At 40.4% G+C, this 14,064-nt stretch overlaps 1 long non-coding RNA gene across 2 annotated transcripts in view; it reads right to left on the reverse strand.

Annotated features, from left to right (window-relative positions):
• Positions 1 to 12,553, reverse strand: part of LOC128141293 (uncharacterized) — a 34,151-nt gene extending 21,598 nt beyond the window's left edge. Inside the window, exon 1 of one of the 2 annotated variants that reach the window (XR_008234944.1) lies at positions 12,430 to 12,553. This is a non-coding gene — a long non-coding RNA (uncharacterized LOC128141293). Of the gene's footprint in view, positions 1 to 12,415 lie in introns of both variants that reach the window. The other variant, XR_008234945.1, reaches the window with a different exon arrangement.
• Between the last annotated feature and the right edge of the window lie 1,511 nt (positions 12,554 to 14,064).

Below are 14,064 nucleotides of genomic sequence, written 5' to 3' on the forward strand. Positions count from 1 at the left end.
ACATGTTAGCTAAGAGCAAGTGAAGATTTAACTGAGAAAGAGAGAAACCTCAGATACAGTATGTGCCTGGGCTGAATAGTGAAGAATAGTGATCTGCATCTTCTCTTTTCCACCTTCAGAAGGTAGAAGAAGTTAACGGTGAGCCAAAGGGTCTGGAGGAGGCTGGAGGAGTAGGATTGGGAAGAGAAGCACGCAGTGAGAACCTGAGAGAAGGACTCCTGACATTTGCGCTGTCAGGTGCCCTAGGAGATCCCAAGCTTTGTCATGTCCCCTGCTGTAGCAGGAGTGGTGGTGGTGGCCTCGGTCCAGAGCTTTGGGGCATTTTTTTGCTGGCCCACAGCCAACACTTGCATGGTTCATGCTAACTAAGGAAGAAAAATGACGATCCCTTCGATTAACTCTGAGGAAAAGCGTGAACCAGATTTTGAGGGACAAGGAAAGGGCACTTCCACAGTTAAAGTTCTCTCTGATGAATATCAAAAGGCCTGATGCATACATTGGAGAAACCTCAGCTTCTCAAAATAATAGGTATGCAAATCCTTTACAGTGAAGAGTTTTGCGCAACCTAAATGTAGGGCCCACTACTAGCTAGTCATTCTGTCTCCTTTTAAAAAACTCTCTGTATTCTATATTTTTCCCATTTCCTTAATTTGTTTTCTGTAGTGGTGGTGGCGTTTTTTTCTCATTAAGCCATTTGCTAGGATATCCCTCCCTTCCCCATTCTCTTTTCAGCTTGCAACTGCACTATTAAGTGAAACTGATCAGCTATTCACTTAAGTAGAGAAGACGTCATTCTCTCAAATCCCACCTTTTTTCACCTCTTACATATATGCATACATATTTTTGTTAAAAAACCCTTCTTGACACAAATTAATATGAGTCTTCCAATTTTGAGGAAAAACTTCAGAGTTTCATTCTGTTCAAATTTAGTTGAAAAGTTTCTGTGTTAGTTTCAATGAACACATTTTTATCTTCTTTAATAAAACCATGTTAAAATCATATATTTCTCAGTCACATACGGTTGTTTCCACTGACTAAAATGGTATCGCCTGATTCTGACAACCTTTTTTCCTCAGGGACTCGGAGACAGCACATCTCTGGGTGCACGATTATGCTTTTCCTGTGAAGGAGAAACAAGTGCTACAAACCAGGATGCATGCTGAGCATATTTTGCTTTATTTACACCCAAGCACCGGTATTTAAAGGCGAGAACTAAAAAGAGGATAGGATAGGCTCTTGCCCATGGAAACTCACCCAGAAACAACAAGTGGTTACCAGAAATCATCCCTACTTCCACTGCAGTCAACTGGAGCCACAAGCGGGCAGAGGATATCCCTTGGCTCTTGCAGCAACTTTCCCCTCCATGAGTCTTTGCAGTACAAAAATGGCAACAAGTCATGTTTTCACTATTGTAAAACATGCTCTCCCAGCAAGGGAAGAACAACTACAGCAAAATATGACTGGTTTTGATCTGGTACCATAAAAATTATTCTCAAGCTCCACCTGGTGGTAGGAAACTGGCCCGTAAGGTCCAGTCCTTCATTGGCACAGAAGGTAAACTTTCTCCTAGGTTCAATTGGTCTAATTTGTAATACTTTGCAAGTAAATGCCCGATCTTTGTGGGAATGGAGCAAATTACTGTGGTGTTAATATTGTCAATAAGAGATGTCAATAGTGATTCTATGGACTGTACACACAAGACTGACCATTTTCTTTTCCAGTTCTAAATAAATTGTATGTTCCATAACACATAGGACTTACATCAATTTACAGAACAAAGATGTTGTACTCTCTGCTGTTAACAGCACCATAATAGTTTCACTGCTACTTTTTGGAAAATCACAACAATTCTTAGTACAGTAGAAAATGCTAACTCATGCAGTCTCAGCTGCCCTGTACATATTGATGGCTTTGTCCTGTGAGACTGAAGACATCTACCCAGGTCCTTCTGGAACCACAGCTCATAAATTCTCTGAGCTACATTAATTTAATTTAGCACACTGTGTGATCTGTGCTGTCTTTTAAAAAACAATCTTAAAAGGCAAGGTACAAATTTTGTGGTAGGGTTTTAAAAATTACAAGGCAACACTTATAACCACAAAAACCTCCAATATGATTGTTATTCTCTCCTCTGACCACATAGGTAAGGACACAGCAGGCTCCTCTCTCCACATCAGCACACCAACCTCGAGGAGCTGCAGTAATGTAAGTCTGTCCCAGAGCAACAGGGAATGAAAATGGCCATTGTACGTCCTCTTTAAGTGCTGGAAAAGATGAACATGCTATTACAAGTTCTCTATAGTATGTTATTTTTTCAAAGCACGTTACAATCTGGTGATGAGGCAAGAATCTAAATCTTGTCTTCAAAAGCCCAGAAGACTGTTTTGTCTTATTTTGGTTTTTTGTTGTATTGTTTTTTTTTTTTTCCCTTTAGTCTACCTGAGCTTGTGTTTGGGTTTGGGTTCTTTTGTTGTTGCTGTTTCGTGGTAAGTTTTTTCAATCCTGTAAGATGACTGTGCACACTGCCTCTTTTCCCCTCCCGAGATCATATTAGTATTTATTTGTATCAGCAAACAGTATCAGTGCTCTGCACTACAGAGTGAGCAAGCTAATGCTTCAGTAAATTGTTGCTGCCTCCTGTTACATCTGTTCTGCTCTGTTCACTAATTGTCTGTCACAACCACTGAGCCACGGTGCCAGCTATGCTGCCACTTCCTCTTTGGTCAGCTTGTCGGCTCCTATTAATCTGAGCCCTGTTGCTTTTTCCACAGCCAATGTTTTTGCACTCTGGATATAATGAAAATCTATTACCTTGGTGTTATATGAAAGTGCCAAAATTATAATTCAAAAGGGAAAAAAGTTGATGACTTCTTGTGTGAAAGTTGACAGTTTCTTACCACAGCAGTAAATTATTTTCTTTGATGCTGCTTCACTTTCAGGACTATATATATCTTTATGTATCTTTCAAATCTGTTGCTATATTATTAATAATTATTAATTTATTATTATTTATTAATTATTATCATTATTATTATATTATTGTATTATATGGAAAGGAGCTTCCAAAATCAAACTTTGTGAATGTGACAAAAGATCTCAGCATAAGAAGTAGTGATATCCACAATATGACCATTTTAAAGGTAAGTCAGGAGTGTACTACTGATTTTTATGCTGAATTTTGTCAGCTTTTTCCCTTGGGGGAGGAAGTTGTTCATCTGAAACTGATTTACGTTTGCTAGACTTGATAATTCTTCCAAAGCAATTATATTCTCCACATTTTAATTCAGTAGCCCAGACCACTGAAATGAAAGATCATGTCATTACAGATATAGAATCATAGAATCATTTAGGTTGGAAAAGACCTTTAAGATCATCGAGTCCAACCATTAACCTAGCACTGCCAAGTCCACCACTAAACCATGTCCCTAAGTGCCACATCTTTTAAATACCTCCAGGGATGGTGACTCAACCACTTCCCTGGGCAGCCTCTTCCAGTGCTTGACAACCCTTTCAGTGAAGAAATTTTTCCTATTATCCAATCTAAACCTCCCCTGGAGCAACTGGAGGCTGTTTCCTCTTGTCCTATCGCTTGTTACTTGGGAAAAGAGACCGACCCCCACCTCACTACAAGCCCCTTCAGGCAGTTGTAGAGAGCGATCAGGTCTCCCCTCAGCCTCCTCTTCTCCAGACTAAACCACCCCAGCTCCCTCAGCCGCTCCTCATCAGACTTGTGCTCCAGGCCCCTCACCAGCTCGGTTGCCCTTCTCTGGACACGCTCCAGCCCCTCCATGTCTGTCCTGTAGCGAGGGGCCCAAAACTGAACACAGGACTCGAGGTGCGGCCTCACCAGTGCCCAGTACAGGGGACGATCACCTCCCTGCTCCTGCTGGCCGCACCATTTCTGATACAGGCCAGGATGCCGTTGGCCGCCTTGGCCACCTGGGCACACTGCTGGCTCACATCCAGCCGGCTGTCGACCAGCACCCCCAGGTCCTTTTCCACCGGGCAGCTTTCCAGCCGCTCTTCCCCAAGCCCGTAGCGCTGCATGGGGTTGTTGTGACCCAAGTGCAGGACCCGGCACTCGGCCTTGTTGAACCTCATACAATTGGCCTCGGCCCGTCGATCCAGCCTGTCCAGATCCCTCTGTAGAGCCTTCCTACCCTCCAGCAGATCAACACTCCCTCCCAACTTGGTGTTGTTTGCAAACTTAGTGAGGGTGCCCTCGATCCCCTCATCCAGATCATTGGTAAAGATACTAAACAGAACTGGCCCCAGCACTGAGCCCTGGGGAACACCACTTGTGACTGGCCACCAACTGGATTTAACTCCATTCACCTCAACTCTCTTGGCTCAGCCATCCAGCCGTTTTTTTACCCAGCAAAGGGTACACCTGTCCAAGCCATGAGCAGCCAGTTTCTCCAGGAGAATGCTGTGAGAAATGGTGTCAAAGGCTTTACTAAAGTCTAGGTAGACAACATCCACAGCCTTTCCTTCATCCATTAAGTGGGTCATGTTGTCATAGAAGGAGATCATGTTAGTCAAGCAGGACCTCCCTTTCACAAACCCGTGCTGACGGGGCCTGATCACCAGGTTGTCCTGCACATGACAAGTGATGGCACTCAAGATGATCTGCTCCATAACCTTCCCTGGCACGGAGGTCAGACTGACAGGCCTGTAGTCCCCCGGACCCTCCTTCTGGCCCTTCTTGTAGATGGGCATCACGTTTGCTAACCTCCAGTCAACTGGGACCTTCCCGGTTACCCAGGACTGCTGATAAATGATGGAAAATGGCAGGTGAGCACTTCCACCTTTGGGTGGATCCCATCCGGCCCCAGAGACTTGTGTGTGTCAGTGCATATGCATATGCGTGTTCTCACACATATGTATTATCTACATACGTATGCATCTGTATACATACATCTCCATGTATATCATCCACAGTGATAGTAAGAACCATCCCAGGTTTATCTTCAAGACCCATTATCAGTATTGGTTTCCAGACTATAGTAAGCTGAGAACACCCCTTCCCACCCAAAGTTCTGGAAAATTAGGTCAATAAAGCTCCTCTGCGTAGAGTTTCCCGAGCTCCTCTTCTTAGTGTCTGGAAGAATATTCAATATGCACAAGGCAATGTTAAAAACTTGTAGGCAGTTTTGAGTTCTGCAGAGTCCTATAAGCGTAAGAGAACCTACTTAGTTTTTAAAATAAAGTTCCTTTTTAGGAGCTGGTCATCAGCCTCTGTCCTGGGACTCTGAAAGTAAGGATTGCCATGCATGCTGTCTATTCTGTTGCAGAACTCTGTTTTTGCATTTCTATATGGAAAGAAAATAAGTCATGGCTCAGTGACGTCCCTACTGCTTCACGCACTGTATGAACACAGGACAAAAATGCTGTCTGTATTCAGTAATATTTACAGTCTAGTTTGACACACATGGCTAGATAACTACTTTTTAGATCACTGGAGGGGTAAACACAAGGAAAAGATACAGCCATCATGACAGATAAATGATCCTAGTGCAAAAAGATCCTTGATGGTGTCAAGTGTTTCATGGGCACCATGGAGACTTTTAAAGGTTTTGTGTTTTCTTATTGTAAAAAAAGTAAACTTAAACACACACATACAAAAATATTAAAAGAATATAAGCCTGCTAATATTTATAGAAAGTTCCTTCAAAAATACTTAAGAAAAGTGATGAATTTCACAACAGCAAGCCAATGCGACACGAGTTGACAGCTTAACAATACTGGTTAGTTTGTAGGTAGTGCTGAGAAAGGCTATGGAGAGTCTTGAAAGAGGAGGAAATTAATTCTGCAGAAGAGAAGGAGACCAAAGAAGAGAAAATGAGAGAGAACAGACTCTGAACAAGATAACAGAGATGGAGAGTTACTTCACAGGGATCAAACACATGAAAAAAATTACTGCAGGGAAAGTTGTTACCAAGCATCCATCGTACTGTCTGTATGCATTTTCTTCCCCTCCAAACTCCAAGATAAATATGAGATATTTATCTGTGTTTTATGCAAGAGCGTGCTCACCAGAATAACTTCTGATTCCCAACAGGGTTCTACAAGGCAAGGCATGCACATGGACCATTACCTCTGAGCAGCTGAAATGTAGCAGAGCAGCAGTGTATTGCCCTGAAATTGTTTGTCATGCATTAAGCTTTTAACAAAACGTAGACGTAATATGTCCCTTAAGGAAATGAGAGCTCAAGGTCACACGTAAGTTACAGGACTGAGAGACAGAGTGATGTTCTCACAAGTAATTAAGAGTGGCTATGGCAGATCTTCCTTTTTTTAGAATAAAATATACTTTTATTTTTTAAATTACACACAGGGGTAAAATAATAGAAATACCATTTCAGAATAACCGAAATAATTTTGCTTCACAAATTTCTAAGTGTCGCTTCATATGGGAATCAAAGTGCTAAAGCTTCAGGGCTAAGCATATGCTCCCAGGTTATACAAAGCTGGGGGACACTTTCCCCAAGCAGTGGATCTTGGCTGTCTGTGCTATCAAATCCCTCGAACCATCCCTGGCCTTGCTGTCGCCTGGATGAATTGGCATGCTCCCAGACAGTTCCTGGGCACAGTTCAGGGGTTAGGATGGGTCAGAGACCTTTACCAGACCTGCTTGCAGAGGTTTATCCCTATTTTGACCCCGGTGCCGGAGAACGGCATGGAACACCTTTAGTCTACTAGGAGGCGTTTATTCTCAGAGACCTAATAGAGGAATAACAAGGCAAAACCATCTCTCTGTCCACCCCACTCCCCTGAGCCATGCCCACGAGCAGGGAGCTCCGGCGCTGGAGTTTCGGGATTCGTGGCTCTGTGGCAAACCTCACGGAGCCTGTGAGAAACCCTGGCCCCACGCTCACCTCCACAGCAATCTGCCTGACAGCTAGACTTTCAAGACGATTTCCAGCCTGACATAGAAATACAAGACCTGGAGAGTAACCCTGGCTCCAGGAGTCCAGTAGGCAGGGTTATTTTGAAAGTTTCTGTGCTTTAGTGATTATGACAGTTTCTTGCACGTTCTATTAGGAATGAGATGACTTCATGATCCCTCTTTATTTGCCCCACAATAAAAAAACAAGTATGTGAAAATTCTGTGATTAGGGGCCAAATATTAATAAGGCATTTTGCAGACTGGGAAACAGCTGTCCAGTGGTCATGCCATTATTGACAAGGTTAGCATGGATTTTGATACTCTGCAACACTGAAAAAAAAAAAGAAAAAAAAAAGAAAAAGAAACAAATTCAAAACCCACCACACTTACTTACACAAATCAAATACAAAGACATCAAAAATCTTTACATCTGCTTACTTATGTCAGATAAACTTCTGTTTGAACTTCTGATACAAAGCACATACACATACACAGAAAAAGCAAGCTGAAAAAATGAACAGTTTTCAGACACTCAGGATGAAGTAAGGCTCATTATATAAGTAAGTCAGTCATGCATTCTCAAGAAAAGAAGCCCACGTGAATGAAAACATGATGGAATAGTAAAGAAGAACAAGTTGGAAGACTTGACACTTCATTTCTGGAGGACCTGGGAGACCAATACCTTAGTCTGTGTAATATTATCCACATCTATTCAGAAAGTACGACCTGAAGAATGAGTTGATATACATCACATTTTCTTTCAAGTAACTAAGTTGTAATGCAAAATCTGTAGACAAGATCACTGATTTTTTTCCTCCTTTAAAAAATGTGGTATTATGACAAAATTTATCTGAAACGTAACTTCAATTAAGTTATAGTTGGGATGAATTCATGCCTGTGCATTTACTTATTTAAATTGACATGTATATTCTTTTAAATCTTTTCTTCGTTCTGCTTTGCAAGTTGAAAAAGAATTGCATTACGCAGGGACAACTTGATTATTTCAGTTACTGGGTTCTTGTGCATTTTGAAAAGTAGAATCCCCAAATATTGTCTTTCCTATTTTGCTGGTTAAGCGCTTAGATTGCCACAGGGCTGGACTGAAATTGTTCAGGACATGATGAGACTCTGGATTTCCTTGAGCTTTATCAGCCAGTCAGAATTCAGGCAAGACAGCCAATATATTAGAATGAAATGTCAATTACAACGCTCTTCACTGTTACAAGTTTCTGAGGATGACTGGGAAGTAAATGCATGATGGTTGGAGAAATTACTTTCTTTGTAGTTTAGCTGTAATACTGGCAACCAGCAAAGGGAGAAATCTTATTTTCTGTTCAATTTATTTATGGGTCTGCACATCTGTGCAAAGCTCAGACAACAAGACACGCTTCCTTAACCACGCCAAGGTACCCAGCCAATTCCTACAGTAACATGCCTTGCTACTATTTTCAATAGGATGTCTTTCCATGTAAGAATTACTTCTTCTAATAAAAAGAGAGCAATGCCTCTAACATTCATTTCTCTTGCACAAATTGCTTCCACAATATTTATTCTCCCATTGAATTAACATTATCTTGGCTAGAAATTAGAATTTCTCTCTATTTTAATGAGATCTTTGCAAAGACAAGGTGTTAATCTGGAATGACCTTACTACGACATCTCTTAATTGTTGATGGCAGCAAATGAAATGTGAGTGGACACAGAACAAATTGCTTCATTAGTGATATAGTCTATAATACCTAAGGAACTGTAACCCACATTTTCAATTCATGGACCATTTCGTCTCATCATTTAACTCCCACAATGAGATTGCACTACCCATGTTAGCTAACAATATACTTACTTGTCACATTATGAGGATATGCTATTTAGCAGCTTATAGCAGATATTACTAATTGTATAAAATACTGCCTTCACTTCCGAACACAGAAAGATCAACATATATTAAAAATACGATGCGGTCGAGCATATTTTTAAAATATGATGTGACTGAGAACAGATGAGAAGGACACATCAACAACTGGATTTCTACTGAGAGATCCCTGCATTTGCCATGTATCTTATTCAGAAGTTTGCTTTTTCACATTGGCAGTAGGGCACCAGAGGTCTCATTGAAAAATAAAATTGTCAATGATCAATAAAATTATTAGCTATAAAACTCATCTAATCATTGGAAAAGAAGTAACATTTGGGTTCAGAGTCTGCTATTTATATAATTTCTGTTGAAGTGTGAAAATTATAATAGTAAAGTTCTTCCTGGGAGATATTTTGTTCAGCAATTTTGACAATTAAATGCATTTATGTGTGCGCGGCACTGTGTAGCTTTGTATAATTAACTTTCTTTTAAACATAATTATTAAATGAAATACTTCATGGCTTACCACAACCACAAAAGCAAGCACATAGAAAATAGGAAATGACAGAATCAAGCTCCCTTTGCAGCTTCAGTTCAGCATCCTTGCACTTATAATAAGTTCTTAAATAAAATTATGTAGAAAATGGTGACAAATCCAGAAAGGCTAGTTAGTTTTCATCTCAACTACAAATCATATTTGCTTTTATTACTGCTCTGTTTTTCATTCAGCATCCAGGCTGTGCACTGAATAAAGGAGATATAAAAATACAATGAGAACAATTAATAGATTAACAGCATGTATATATACAAAGGCCGAAATATGATGGTATATTTAATCTCAGCTGTGAGGGTAAAATATGTCTTAAAATAAAAGAAGAATAAGGAGAAGGAAGCTTGAAAAAGAAAAACTCTCTGCAAATAAGCCAATAATTCCATATTTCAGCATGACATTGGAAGTCAATAGATTTTAATTCCGGTCTTTTAACCCAGCAGCCTAGACCAAGAACTTCTGATGAGAAGCATAGCTGATGAAGGTGAGTTATTCTTTGTGTGGATCAGCTACCAGGGAATGGGAGGGGAGGAGAGAACAGACCAAATATCTATGAAGCTGCTCAACCATCCCATCTGAAGCAGATATATGAGGTCTTGCCGTGATGAATCCAGAATTATTAGCAAAACCACAATAAAGACCTGAAACACCTATCTTCTGGCCCAGCCCTGCTGCCCCAGTACCAAAGACGTGGTTTCAGCTGCTGTACTTCATCTGTAGATTAAGTTCTGTGAAGCTTGGGAACTTGCTCTGCACCTGAGCATGCAGAAAATTCAACAGCAGGCTTCTTGACAGCACACTTCTCTGTATATGAACCTGTGGCTTTCAGAGTCTAATAATTTGTTCCAATCTAACTATATTTCCATGAGCATAGAAGAAAAGCACCCTGACAAATGTAGTACTCCTGCTCCTAAGCCCAAAGGCACTAAAGCACTTCAAAGAAGCAAATTGTAATACTATTTTTAAAAGAAAATGTTTTTCTTCTCCTAAATTAATATTATTTTAAATGACTGAGACATTTTTACTGAAGCATTAAAATAAAATATCCACTCAAGATGTGGAAAAACTTACACTAAAATTATCAGTGTTTGGGGAAGTTATAACGGGCTTATAATGAAAACTATTATACACCAAACTTTACCTGTAATAAGTGTCATTTCTGCTATCCAAGCTCAAGATAGGAAGCATCTTATGACCTGAATAGCCATTATGGGACTATTGTTTTTTTAAGACACTGTGGTCTAGTATGTATAATAATTGAGTGTGCTCTCAGATGGATGGCTTAACCTGACTGCCACTGACTGTCCTCTTTGCACTCAGTAGTTCCTTTGAGACAAAACCAGGTATGGCTGAGGGACAGTTTGCTCTAGTCGGCAGGACTGCAGCTTGTTGTGGTAAGGTAATTAAAGGTTTGCCTTGTTCCACAGCCTCCGCAGTCCTCCAGGACCATCCCAGGCACCTTTCTACCCTGAAACACTCCCACGTGGCATCATATCGCATTTTGAGACCAAAGGCACATACTCTTACCAGTTCTCCATAAAAACCTTATAAGCAGACTGTGACATCTCTGTCTTCATGTATTTCAAAACGAAATGTCATTAAAGGCCTCTTGGGTCATAGGGCCACAGGGCAGAGCTGGGCCAGTTGATACGTAACATTGATGTGACCAGCCCACCGGAGGAGGTCACACGTGAGCCATCCTGTACCAGCCGGCCTGGGAGCCAAGGAGATCAATCACTGAGCAGGAGCTTTAGTAGCATTGGCATAGCCAGAATCCAGCTCGCATGGATTTAGAAAATGCACGGATGGTGAAAATATTCATTTTTCATTCAATCAGGTCTATGTGCATTGATTCAGAAAGCAAACATTTTAAAGTGGCTCTTGTCCTCTAAAACAACGCTGTTAGTGAGATCAAAAGCAGCCCGAGTAATAACGGTTAGCAGGAAAACTGTAGATGAGTAATTACACAAAAATCTATACACCTCCATGCAATCTCATTTGAAAACACTGTGGACAATTTTTTGCGATGGACGTCCCTCTCTCTCTCTACTGGGGGTTATAAACCTTGGAGATTAAATGAAGGAAAGAGGGAAATGAGCCATTTAGTTCTATTAACTATTCTAACCTGACATGTATGGAATTGTATAATAATTACTATTGAAAGGTAGAACACATCATTTGGATAGGGCAAAAATGGTCGGGCAATATCAAACTACTTCTGTTAATTCAAAACGGACTGTAATCTCTTAGCACTGCCAATTTTGAGAATCTTGCCAAGTCGCTGAGGAAGCTGAATCAACAAAAATGAATTTTTGATTGATTAGGAGTAAGTCATGCTATTCCGTTCTTTCAAACACAGAGATATTGAGGTTATTTAAAGGTTATTAAACATTTTCTTCTGTGTGTATTTGTCACCTTAATATCATCGACACTATTCAAGAACAGAGGTTTCTACTATAGCTCATGAAGCTTTTGAAGTACAAGCTGTGTATTTAATGATCAGTTTATATTGTGAAGGTCAAAACCCAAAAAGGCTAAGTCCAAAATGTGATTATTTGCAGTTGACTGTGTGTCCCATTTCTACCACTGTTACTCAGACTGCTAGTAAACATTGTAAGATCTAGACCTGCCATATAAATTCAAGCAACCAAAAATTTTAAAATTTAGAGGTATCACGCAAAGTGCCTCAAGCAACTTGAATAAAAGAGGGTCTACTCACTGCAGGATGTCAGAATTTGGCCCTGTCTAAGTAGACATCAGGTTAGTAAAGACATTTTCAGATAATAACCCTATCTCTCTGCAAGGTTATAAAAATCCTATTAAATATCACTCTGATCCTCAGGTACAATAAGAAATTAATAAAAATAAAAGTCAGAATTGACTATGTAGAGGAGAAAATATCCCATAAATGAAAAATGACCCAGAACTTATAGGCCTTGAGTCATTTCTCTAACAGCTGCAAAAATGTCAACAGCAGTAAAATATAAAAAGCCAGCAGTGATTTCATTAATAGTACTCTGCTACACTGCAGAGGGGATTGTGTTAGCATACACTCGAAGGACAGACATTCCCTTTAAAATTCAAATACGTGAACTGGAACTTTTCCTCCGCTTCAACCTACCTGCTGTTACTTACACAAGTGAAACCGGCCAACTGGAGATCATTAATCTGTGGTCTCTCCGAATCTTTCATTTTCTCAGTGAGTGGAGCACAGCACGCTGGAGCACATTCCACTCACAGCAAGAGCATCAAAGAGTCCAGAGACTCTGGTGTAATGATTGCTGATTATGCTAATTCTGCACTTACAGTATCAGTCGAAAAACATCCCCCGCACCACTGCAGGCTGAGAGCCACTGTATGTGTGTCCTTGAGCTTTTTGTTTTCCAAATGTTAGTGCCTCTGGTTAATAATTTAGCCTGTCTTTAAAGCAGCCTCTGAAAAATGGAAAGCAAATACACGGGCTGTGAAAGGAAAAAAATAGCACTGTGGTTAAGGTACTAAATGAGGACTCTGGGTTCAATATTTAGCTCTTCTTACAGAAGCCCTGACCGACCCTGACCAAACCAATAGAAGTGTGAGAAAAACACTTAACTGAGGCATGAGGAAACTGTCTTGTCTATTTAATAGCAAGTTGCCTGAGCAAAGAGGTTGTCTCTTATTACCCACAGGTATGGCACCCACACACCAGGGCATCAGCAGGAACCTCTGGATGCTACTTTAATACAGTTTTACACTATAGCAAAGGTCAAGTAATATTTTGGGATGCAATAAAGTTAACATCGTAATGTCCAGACTGCCTGAAAGCAGCAGAAAGCATACAGTTGTCCAGTCACATAGTGAAGCAGAGGTGGCTGGGACATGGGGCTGACTGCAGTGCTCTGGCCACACCTTTCCCTTGCCAAGGAGCTCTCCCATTTAACACCAAAAGTCCAATATGCTGATAGAGGCTAAAGTAATCAAAAAAGTTGAATGCCTGAAGAACTGGAATCCTAGCGCAACCTGGAAGGATTTCTAATAGCTAAGATCTCATTAAAAGATAGCGTTTGCATGTAAAGCCAGACAATAGTGAAATAGGCCTTGTAGGTTGTGATTGACAGTGCACCTGCACTCTCCATCCACTAAAGACCTACAGGTTTATGGTTCAGTGGCCAAGGACATGACACAGCTTAATTTTAAACTGCAGAACTGCAGCACAATACTACAGTTTCCTTCTCTTGTTTTTCTTCCAGCACAGGTGACCTTATTCCATCAGGATATCGACAATGAATGCAACTGTTTCAGATATTGTTATTGAAGTTAATTTCTGGTAGAAACTCCCTGTGTCCTTCTAGGCAGCAACAATTGTTGAATGTCAACCTACATCTGTACTAAATATTGTGAAAGTCGAGAGTCTTGTAGTGGCAGTTTGATAGGCAGAAGGTACTTTTCATTATTCTCTCTTTTGTGTCACGTGTCAAAAGACGATAAAGATATCATTAAAAAAAAAATATGTATTCAGATTATCTACTATAGTTGCCTAATTTAGGCAGAGACACTGCACTCTACTGTTTGTACTTGAAGTGAGTCTGGCAATCCTAAATAGCAGATGGTGTGAAATTCTCATCTTTTGGTCTTAGACCTCCAAATATTTCTGAGAGTTACTTTGGCACCTACTATAAATGACATGAATAAAACCTCAAGTTTAATTTAAGAGTTTTCTTCTCAAGGTGCCCAAAATAGCATAATGTAAACCTCCAAAGAGATGGAATTAAACAACCCTGTTAACTCCAG

This window comes from Harpia harpyja, chromosome 4 (assembly GCF_026419915.1).
Source record: "Harpia harpyja isolate bHarHar1 chromosome 4, bHarHar1 primary haplotype, whole genome shotgun sequence".
Taxonomy (NCBI): Eukaryota; Metazoa; Chordata; class Aves; order Accipitriformes; family Accipitridae; genus Harpia; species Harpia harpyja.